Below are 11237 nucleotides of genomic sequence, written 5' to 3'. Positions count from 1 at the left end.
CTCGAACCCCGGCAGTGTTTAACATTATGGGGCGAAGTATGGCTCGTGCGCCGGGGGATTGCTGACATAGAGAGCCGCCGTCGTCGTGGTTAACGTCACGGCGTGGTATATATATATATATACACGCACACACATACACGCACGCACGCACGCACGCATGCACGAACGCACACACCCACACACACACACAGGCATGCACACACGCACACACGCACGCACGCACACACTCGCGCCCACACGTACACACACGAACATACGTACACACACGTACACACACACACGCACGGCGTACCACTCTGTGCCATTAGCGCCCGCGTGCGCGCGGATGCTGCCCTCACCTACGTCTAATTACACACACACACACACACTCGCATCCCATAAGCCAAGCGGGGACCGCTGCCGCATTACGAATAAACAGGCTGCTAAACTCGAGGTAAATAACCTGATAGCTCGGCGAAGTAAACAATCCGGCAGTGGTGTACGTCCAGGCTGCCCCTATACGCCCCGAGCCCCCGTATAAACTGTGTCAGCTCCACGGCCAGACATAGAAGAGCTGCGAAGACTTTTGCTGACACAGAAGGAGAGAAATCACAGCGAGTCGGCGAGTCAGAGAGAGAGAGAGAGAGAGAGAGAGATCGCACATATAAAAGCTTCGTATACACTCGCCACTCGTAATTCATTCACTTCCCGATGTGCTTTTACGAAGCAACCGTTTCTACTCGTGCATCTACTTCCTGTCGCACGCTGAGACACCTACGGATGGACGGACAGACAGACGGACGGACGGACTGACAGACGAACGGACGCACGGACGGACAGACAGACAGACGGACAGGCCGACAGGCGTATACATACAACCGTGCGCATGCAGACCGACAGACCGACAGACGTATACACACAACCGTGCGCAGGCAGACAGACCGACAGACAGACAGACAGACAGACAGACAGACGTGCAGCTGTTTTAAACGAAAACGCTGCCTCTTATATTGAGTTTCGTCAATGAAAACATTTTCGCATGCGGTCTGCATAATTTACATAATGCTGTAAAATTCAAGCGCGCACGCGCTCCGTGTCGTTCACCCTGTCCCTTTGTCGTGTAAATCGAAATCCAAATAGAGACGAAGTGCGCGCAGTCTGTTATGGCACGGCCGCTGTACGGGCCATGCGGGCGGGGCCGCTGTCCAAACCCAAAACCACCCAAAAACCAAAGATAGTCTTAACGTTCTGTCTTAACATTGACTTTTTTCTGTTCAGACCGTCGACAGTGAAACGCCCTGTTGAAGCTTACCCAAAGGAAAAATCGTACGCAAGATTTCCTCATAACACATACGAAACAAAGTTCGCTGTCGACATCTTACGAGAAAATTGTTAATGTGTAAGACTAATGTTAAGACGAATTTTGTTTCTGACAACGGGGGCACCCGTTTCGCCATTTTCTTTCCGGCACTCACATGATGCACGCGTTGCCATTGATAATGGGGAAAAGATAGCATAGCGCAGGCGAGGGAGGGAGAGAGAGAGAGAGCGAAAACGCAGCAGAGCAGCGAAAAGCTGAGCGAGTGTCGATGTGTATGCATGCCAGAGAGAAACCCGATAGAGACGTGACAATAACGAGCAGAAGCATAAATATTAGACAGAGCAGAGCAGAGAGAGACCCGAGACCTCCCAGAGCAGAGAGCGAGGGGGGAGAGACGACGGAGACGCATGAGGAGAGAGTGAGGAGAGATGCATCCGCCGGAGTCTACGCACCGAAAGAGAGACCGAGCAGAGAAAGGCAGGGAGAGGGACCGCAGAGAGCAGAGAGAGCAAGAGAGAGAGAGAACAGAAGAGAGGAGGAGCAGCGGGAGATGACCTGACGGAGAGAGAAAGACGTGGTGGCTCTCGCGAACGCAGCCGAGGTCGGTAAGCACGCTGAAAGCATAGCAGTGTGTTCTCTGGCCAAATTCAGAATCGCCACCTATAAAGAAATATCGAGTGAGAGAAAGAGAGAGCGAGAGAGAGAGCAGAGGAGATGAAGATGAGCGAAAGAGCAAGAGACGCAGCGGAGAGGGACAGAGAGACCAGAGAGACCAGCAGACGGATGGCAAAAAAGACACTACGAGATAGATGAGAGATTAGAGGACGAGCAAGAGAGAAAACGAGGGAGCGACCGCAGATGAGAGAGAGAAGAAAGAGAGAGAGAGCAAGAGAGAGCGAGAGAGGATGAGAGAAAGAGAGAGAGAGAGAGAGAGAGACGAGAGAGAGCAGAGGAGAGCAGAGCAGAAAAGTAGAACACAGGAGAGAGACGAGATGCAGTAGAGAGCAGAGAGCAGAAAGATGAGAGAGAGAGACGACGGGAGAGAGAGACCATGAGACGAGAGAGAGAGAGGATCGACAACAAAGAGAACTGATGGTCGGGACATCCGACGTCCGCTATAGTCACCCACCCACACCACACAATACAACAATAACAACAATACAACAGTAGCTGTCTGTGTTCGCGTGCCCCGTGGCTGGCTGACGTGTTGACTCTTTGCATTCAAATTCATTCTATTTTCCTTGCATGAAATTATATTATATTATTTAACATGATGACGCACTGTTTGCATGTTTTGCAATGAAAGCGGTGCGTTTTCAGCAACACAGCTGCGTGCACGCGTGCATGAGTCACACAGCCACACTGTTACTGGTCCACCGAGCCGTAACCTCCCCGGTGCCCGTGGCGCCATCCCTAATTGAATCTACAGGGGCTTCACGTGAGGCGGAATGGCGTGATTGTAGCCGCTGAGGAGGATGCCCTCCTCCGCCTCTCCGATCCGCATCCCCGCCACTGCCACCGCCGCTCTCACACACGCTCGACGAAGCCACGCGCACCGGTCGTGAAAATTACGGGATGGATGAAATTATGTACGGAAGGCTTCGTATTTCGTCAATCGATGACTTCATCCGTTATCGTTGAGCTGGGATAATAGTCAGCTGGGTTAGCTCGTACGCTTGATCAGACGCAGAGCTGCGCTCGTTTCTTCCCGATTCACGAAAAACACGTCATACCACGGCCATCGCCACGCACGCACGCCCACGTCCGCACGCCACGCACGCACGCACGCCACGCCACGCACGCACAGCACAAAGACACACAGCGCGCACGCACACAGACACACGCACGCACGCCACGCACGCACCCACGCACACGCACGCACATACACATACACGCGCACGCACGCACGCACGCACGCACGCACACACACAAACACAACACACACATCACACACACACACACACACACACACACACACACCACACATTACACACACACTCATTTGGTCCAGCGATTTGCGATAAGTGTGTAACTGTGCTGCTTCCCCTCTAGTTGGCTGACTCTTCCTCACATCCTCCTCCTTCTTCATTCTCCTCCTACGTCGGTCGTGCGTCCTCTATATCCTCCTACCTCATTCCTCATCCTTCCTCCTCCTCATCGTGCTCCTTTATATCTCTCCTCTCTTCCTTTCTCTCATCCTCCTCTTCCTTCTCTTCATCCTCCTCTTCCTCCTCCTCCTCATGCGTCGCCTCCTCTATATCTTCCTCCTCTTCCTCCTCATCTTCCCTCATCCTTCTTCCCCCTCCGCTATTAGTGCCTGCAGCTCCTCATCCTCTTATTCTTCTTCTCATCCCCACCCTCTCCTACTCTACCGCTTCCACCCTATTGTAAGTACTGATATTCGTCTGCGTTACTCAGTAAATGCAGCGTAGACAGCTGAGGTCAAAGACGTTTCCCTGTATATTACAGACGGCTTATAATAGTGTGTATTACAGTTGTCACCACCATGCTACCCTCCGTACTTCCTCACGACAGCATTGACCGCCATGAACTGCTTAAAAGACAGCCGGCCATTGACAGCGGCCAATGACAGTCGGCTGCATTGGACAGTGGCTCATGCTCACTTCTCCATCATGAGCGCCTGCAGCTACGCACGCTCGCGCACGCACATACACCCGCACGCACACACTGCTGTCGCTTAGCAGGGACGACGACACGCGACCGCGCGACCCTGCCGGCCGCTGACAGCCCGTCGTCAAATCACTGTCGCCGTGACGACGATTTATCCAGTTTTTTTTATGTGCGACCGAAAAAAAAAGCACTCGGTCGCTGTCGCTGTCGGTCGGAAGCAAATCTGCGCTCGAGGATCTGGCGCGCGCATTCACCTCACGCGGGGGACACCGATCGTTAGCTTTCGTTAGCGAGACGTCCCCGCTTACAGCAACAACACTCAGCGACAACTCCAAACACCGCGAAGCAAGATACGTCTAGCTGCGATGTGTCCCCCCCCCCACCACTGCTATAGAGATCTTATACTGTCTGCCTGCCTGTCTACTCGCGCACGGAGAAGAGAGGAGGAGAGATAGGTGGGGGGAGAGATAGAGGGGGAGAGAGAGAGAACGAGGGCGGTAGGGGAGGGAGGAGGAGAGATAAAGAGGGTGGTAGAGTGAGAGAGAGAGAGAGAGAGAGAGGAGGAGAGAGAGAGAGGAGGAGAGAGAGAGAGAGAGAGAGAGAGAGAGGGGGGAGATGAGGCTCTGATGGGGAGTGATCTATGTACAGAACCACGGACGACATCGTTATCGTTGCGTAAATTGCTCTCATGGGCAAAATTGTTAGCACCGTCAACAAGGAGAAGCGAGAGAAGAGAAGAGAGAGAGAGAGAGAGAGAGAGGGAAAGAAAGGGGACAAAGAAAGAGCGAGACAGACAACAGACAGAATAGAGCGAGAGAGAGAGTCTGTGCTAGGAGTGTGTGTGGTGTGTGTGATCGTCCGTCCGCCGTCTCTTGCTATACATACGAGAGATGCTCGGCAGCAACGATTCTACCCTTCATCGCAGCCTTCCTAGTACCAACGAGGCAGCAGCTCGAGGCAGCCAAGCAGACTGCGTTAATAGTGAACGTAGCATGTGGCAGCCACCCACCTAGCGCGTCGTCTGTCATTGGCGCAGTGGGCGAACATGCGCCGTAAACTCAATCACCGCTAATACCTGTAATCACGCGCCACCTGAGCGACAGCTGCCCCGCAGCCAGCAGAACCAGTATATATATATATATATAATATATATATATATATTATATATATAATATATATATATGTAATATATGTATATATATATATTATAAATATATAAGGCGGTGCCCCTCGCCGCTGTCTCCGTCGTCTGCGAACTTATTCGTTGTAATGTGAGCGGAAATCCGTTACAGACTCGGGGTTGAATACTGAGCCAGGAAGCCCGTAGCAGCGGGTCTATGTTGCAAGCCAGGCACTAACGGCCAGATTATAATCACGATATAGTACAGATATATATATATATACCAAATCATCTACATATACTATATATATATTATAGATAGATATATAGATAAGATATAACGTCAGCTTAATACACTCATTATATACGAAACTATAGTACAGATATATTATATACCTATATATATAACTAATACTAAATAATAGATAGATAGATACGATAAACGCATAGAATAGAAATCAGACTAGTATAACAAATACACAGATATAGATAGTATAGATATACGATATAGATAATAATATAGATATAGATATAACTATACCAGGACAAGAGACTCACCATACGATACAATGCACCCGCAGCGACGCCTTATAAACGTCACAACACAAGAGATTGGCGAGGGCAAGAGATAATTCAATTAAGAGATACTATTAATATCATGAGACGCACATACTCAGACATTCACGAGGCACGAGAACGAACGCGACGAAAGAGAGGGGGCGCGAGGCTAGAGAGAGAGAGAGACCGCCGCGGAGGCGGAGACGAGGGTGGGCGGCGCGAGAGAGAGACAAAGAGAGAGAGAGAGAGAGAGAGAGAGAGAAGAGGGCGCGGAGCGGGGGGCAGGAGGCGGGGAGCCACAGAACACATGGGATGAGAGCCAGAGAGATATTCAACACGTAGACCAAAATTGTAACGTAAAGTTGTTGAAAATAAACTGTAACAGAGAAATGGCTTCACCGTGTATACACTAATATCCAAACCTTGTATCCGCACGCGCACCTACACCCGCACACACACCCCCGCACAGCGCCACAAGCACACGCACGCCACGCACCTCACCGCGCCTCAGTAGATATGAGCAGCCGCGAGATAAAGAACGTTGTACGAGGTAGAGGATGCTGAGCAGCGATGCATGAGCGGATCACGGGCGCGAAACGACAAGCCGAGCGATATCTTACAACGCTCGAGTGCAAACCACATACTCGACTGAATCGCAAAGCGCACTACCACCACATCACCACCACCGCCATCACCCCATCACCATCACCATCACCATCAGCACGCACCGGCCATCACCACAACCATCACCTCACCATCAGCAGCACCGCCATCACGCAATCACATGCACCATACACCATGCACCATGCACGCAATCACCACACCATCACACATCACCATCACCACCGCCACCACCGACAAACACGCACACACCACCACCACCCACCTACCACCACCACCACCACCATCACCACCGACCACCATCATCACACCACCACCGCCACCACACACCACAAACACCACCACACCACCACCACAAACACCAACCACCACCACCACTAACACGCCCAGCCACCACCACACCACAAACACCACCACCACCTACACACCCCACCACCACCACACTAACGACCACCACGCGCACCACCACTGCGTATTATAGCGGCGCGGAAACCCAGAATACCTCCTATTTTCAAACACCGATAGGGAGGCTGGCATCAGTACGACGAATTGTTACGGTGGTTTCTCCGTCCGCTGTGCGCTGACAGCCCGGGTTCACGTTCGCTCGCTCCAAACGCGTCCTACGAATATTGCACGCGACAGGACGGTAGTTGCTCCCGTCAAATGAACACACAGCAACAACACAAGATGCCGCGCTGGGACCCACTGAGAAACTCCCTGTGCTGCTGTTTATACATCGGCGTGCCTTCATCATCGGCGTGTAACCCGACGGGGTGGGTCATCAGCGTAACTCCTTTACGAGGGGTAAGCGAAACGCGGAAGAGTTGCGGGCAGCGGGCAGCGGGGAGCGGCGGGCGCTTTACCTCCCCCCCCCTCGCTGCGTAAACACGCGTGCCTCGCGAACTGCTCACGCAGCATGCATACATGCACGCCGCACGCCAAAAGAAAAACAGCACACACACACACACACACACAACACCCGCACAGACAACACACACAACACCACGCACCCGCAACACCAGCAACACGGCACACGCAGACGCCACACGCCACCACGCAGACGACACACGCACACGCACACGCCACACGCACACGCTCTGCCGCACACGCACCGCACTACGCACACCGCACACGCACACGCACTATGCACAAGCGCACGCACACGCAGCACGCACACACACATCGCGCACACACACACACACACAGCACACACACCGAGCAGCAGTTGACACCTGCCTAATCTATCTGTGATCGGTACATCGATATAATCGGTATATCGTTGGACGAAACCGTTTTACGTGGAAATTCTGTCAAAACCTGTCCATGGTGATTTATTCGCGCACCTAACCGCGCCGCTGCGGACACGACAACCTGTTCACACATCATCGTAACGGCACAGACGCCGATCCAGGGAACTCTAAAATTGTCCTTGATCTTTAGCGTAAAACCATTCGTCAAATTCAATGAAATCGCGAAAAAAAACGCGACAGGAGCTTCCCGCGTGCAGTCTTAACTGAGTTGCGGTGATCAAGCGTAAAGCTTGTCTAGAAGGTACGGTGATTACTGGTGTAATACATCACCTATGTGAGAACGCAACAGGTGAGATTTCCTACTATCGTGGCACGCGAACCCGCGCGCGCCTCACACGCGCCTAACACACCGATTACCGTTCTATAATTCTACGGGTCGTTGGTCCTACGGGTCGCTGGTTCTAACAGGTCGTTGCGTCCTACGGTGCCACGCAAGCACGACACCAGGGGACCAACGACCTCGTAGACCAACGACCCGTACGGACCAACGACGCCGTTAGGACCAACGACCGGTTAGGACGCAACGACGCCATAGGGCGACCACGACCCGTATGACCAGCGACCGCGTAGGACCAACGACCCGTAGGACCAAACGACGCTTCGAGGAAAACGCACCGTATTACCAAAACGACGGCCGTAGTGACAATGACCCGTAGGACTATTGAACGGTACCCCGGCCACACACTTACATTGCGAGCGCTCTGATGAGCGAGGACGGGGACAGACAGTCGGCGTGATCTGCAGGTTCGGACGGGGCGCTGTCAGACAGAACGCTATCCCAACTGCTCTCCTCGCAGCTATCCATGCATGCGCCAGCGTCGACGTCACTCCTGCAACACCTGCAGCATATATAGTGTATATTATGTATATTGTATATGTATAGTGAATGTATATGTAATATGTATAGTATTTATATGTATATATTATGTATATTGTATATGTATATTGTATTGTGTAGTGTATGTGTATGCGTATGCGTATGTCGTATGTGGCGTATGATGTATGTGTATGTATATGTATAATGTATATGTATATGTATATGTTATTATGTATATGTATATGTATATATTATCATTTTATATGCTATAATGTATATGTATATGTATATGTGTATGTATAGTATATGTATATGTGTATATGTGTATATGTATATGTAATACTGTATATAGTATATGATATGTAGTATGTATATGCGCATATGTAATGCAGTATGTTATGTATATGTATTATGTATATGTATATGTATATGTATATGTATATGTATATGTAATATGTAATATGTACACGCATATAAAAAATAATTGCTAGTTATAACTTGTTAATTGTAACTGTCAGCTTTATTATGATTACCCGCAGTGACTGCAGAATCATAAGCAATTATAATTAATACGTTATAATTAATAGTTATTTGATGGTTTCAGCTCTGGCGTCGTTGTTTATATCCTCTCAAAATAATCACGTCTAAGAACGCGCCCTCGCACGCACGTACACACTCACTCACGCACGTGTACGCTAGACAACACACGCGCACAGCACCGCATGCACGCAACGCACGCGACTGCACGCACGCACACACACACACAACTGGCCACACACACACATACACACATACACACACAGACACACATACTACGCATACTATAGATTTTATTAGGGTGAATGAGAGTCTGCAGTGGCTTTATTGTAGCGACTGACAGATTCGTTACGTTGCCACAATCAACATTACGACCTTGTCGCGGTCGGGCATTTTATGGTCTGATTCAAACTCAAAGGTCAAATTAAAACCCTGCACTTGATTCAATTACCTCGGAGAGTCGAGCTGTCATAAACGCTCGTATTTTTTCCCCGCGCGTCAGGCATTAAATTTTGCGTGGGTATGTACGTCCCCGATCTATGACCGTTCACCGCTAATAACCAGTTTCTTCACGCACGCAATTTTGTCGACTGTTACATAATATATTACCGCCGCACCTCGTTCCCCCTATAGTTCCCCCATGCGACATTTCCCGTACAATAACTCTTCAACGGTGTCGAACCGATGCCGCGTACAGAGCCAGCCATGCACCTCTAGCCACACCGCAGCATGTAGCCACACCGCAGCCTGAACATCAATATCTAACTCGACATGAATATCGCATGTTCGGTAAAGGTGCAAAGAGTGTGAAAGGGTCACACATATCCTGCGGTGAAGCCTGTAGCCACACCGCAGGATATGTGTGACCTTTTCACACTATTTGCATCTTTACCGAACATGCGATATTCATGTTGAGTTAGATATTTATGTCGATGTTACATCCGAATGGCAAAGCGTATCTAGCACCGAGGTCTGGCTGGTTCTAGAAACCAGCCGACTGTGCAATGACATCGTATGATGTGTCAACCTATGGTTGAGCCTACCTATGGTTGTGTCTACCTATGGTTGTGTCTACCTATGGTTGTGTCTACCTATGGTTGAGCCTACCTATGGTTGTGTCTACCTATGGTTGAGCCTACCTATGGTTGTGTCTACCTATGGTTGTGTCTACCTATGGTTGAGCCTACCTATGGTTGAGCCTACCTATGGTCCAGGTTGTGTCTACCTATGGCTGTGCCTAGCGAAATCCTCGTGTCAACAGTGCATATAGGCAATAGCCTATAAACCCTTATTATGTGACCCTTGGTATATATATGGCCCGGATGTAAACTGGTTTTACATAATCTGACTTGTTGTTAGCCGTGTGCGACTTTCTAAGAGGTTTACGAAAATACTCTCTCTATCGCTCCCAACTCGTGCGTAGCAAATATACGTACGCACGCATACGCACACGCACGCGCACGCACATGCATACGCACACATACAGGCACACGCACGCGCGCACACACGCGCACGCGCGCACACACACGCACACATGCACATGCATGCACACGCATATTGGCCGAGTGTGTGTGAGGCAAACGAGCGAGAGAGCGAGAAGCGAACGAGCGAGCTGGTACGCGACAGCGTATGAATGGGTTGGAGAGATCACTCAGCACTGCTTCCTGGGTGCGTTGGCACCGGGTACTGTTGCTCTTTGCTCTCTGCTAGTACCTGAAAACACAGCTGCTAAGTTTCTCTCTCTCTTTCTCTTTGTTTCTCTCTTTATTTTTTTTCTCTTTCTCTCTCTCTCTCTCTCTTTCTTTCTCTCCCTCTCTCTCTCTCGTTATCTCCCTCTCTCTCTCTCTCTCTCTCTCTCTCTCTCTCTCTCGTTCTCTCTCTCTCGCTCAATCTCGCTCTCTCTCTCTCTCTCTCTCGTCCTCTCTCTCCCTCTCCTTCCCTCTCTCCACCTCTCCTTCCCCCCTCTCTGTCTCTCTGTCCTCCCTCTCCTCTCCTCTCTCCCTCTCTCTCTCTCTCTCTTTCTCTCTCTCTCTCTCTCGTTCTCTCTCTCTCGCTCAATCTCGCTCTCTCTCTCTCTCTCTCTCGTCCTCTCTCTCCCTCTCCTTCCCTCTCTCCACCTCTCCTTCCCCCCTCTCTGTCTCTCTGTCCTCCCTCTCCTCTCCTCTCTCCCTCTCTCTCTCTCTCTCTCGTCCTCTCTCTCGCTCTCTCTCGTCCTCTCTCTCCCTCTCCTTCCCTCTCTCCACCTCTCCTTCCCCCCTCTCTGTCTCTCTGTCCTCCCTCTCCTCTCCTCTCTCCCTCTCTCTCTCTCTCTCTCGTCCTCTCTCTCGCTCTCTCTCGTCCTCT

Source organism: Priapulus caudatus, unplaced genomic scaffold (genome assembly GCF_000485595.1).
Source record: "Priapulus caudatus unplaced genomic scaffold, Priapulus_caudatus-5.0.1 Scaffold897, whole genome shotgun sequence".
Lineage (NCBI taxonomy): Eukaryota > Metazoa > Priapulida > Priapulimorpha > Priapulimorphida > Priapulidae > Priapulus > Priapulus caudatus.
Note: the sequence above shows the minus strand (reverse complement) of the source record.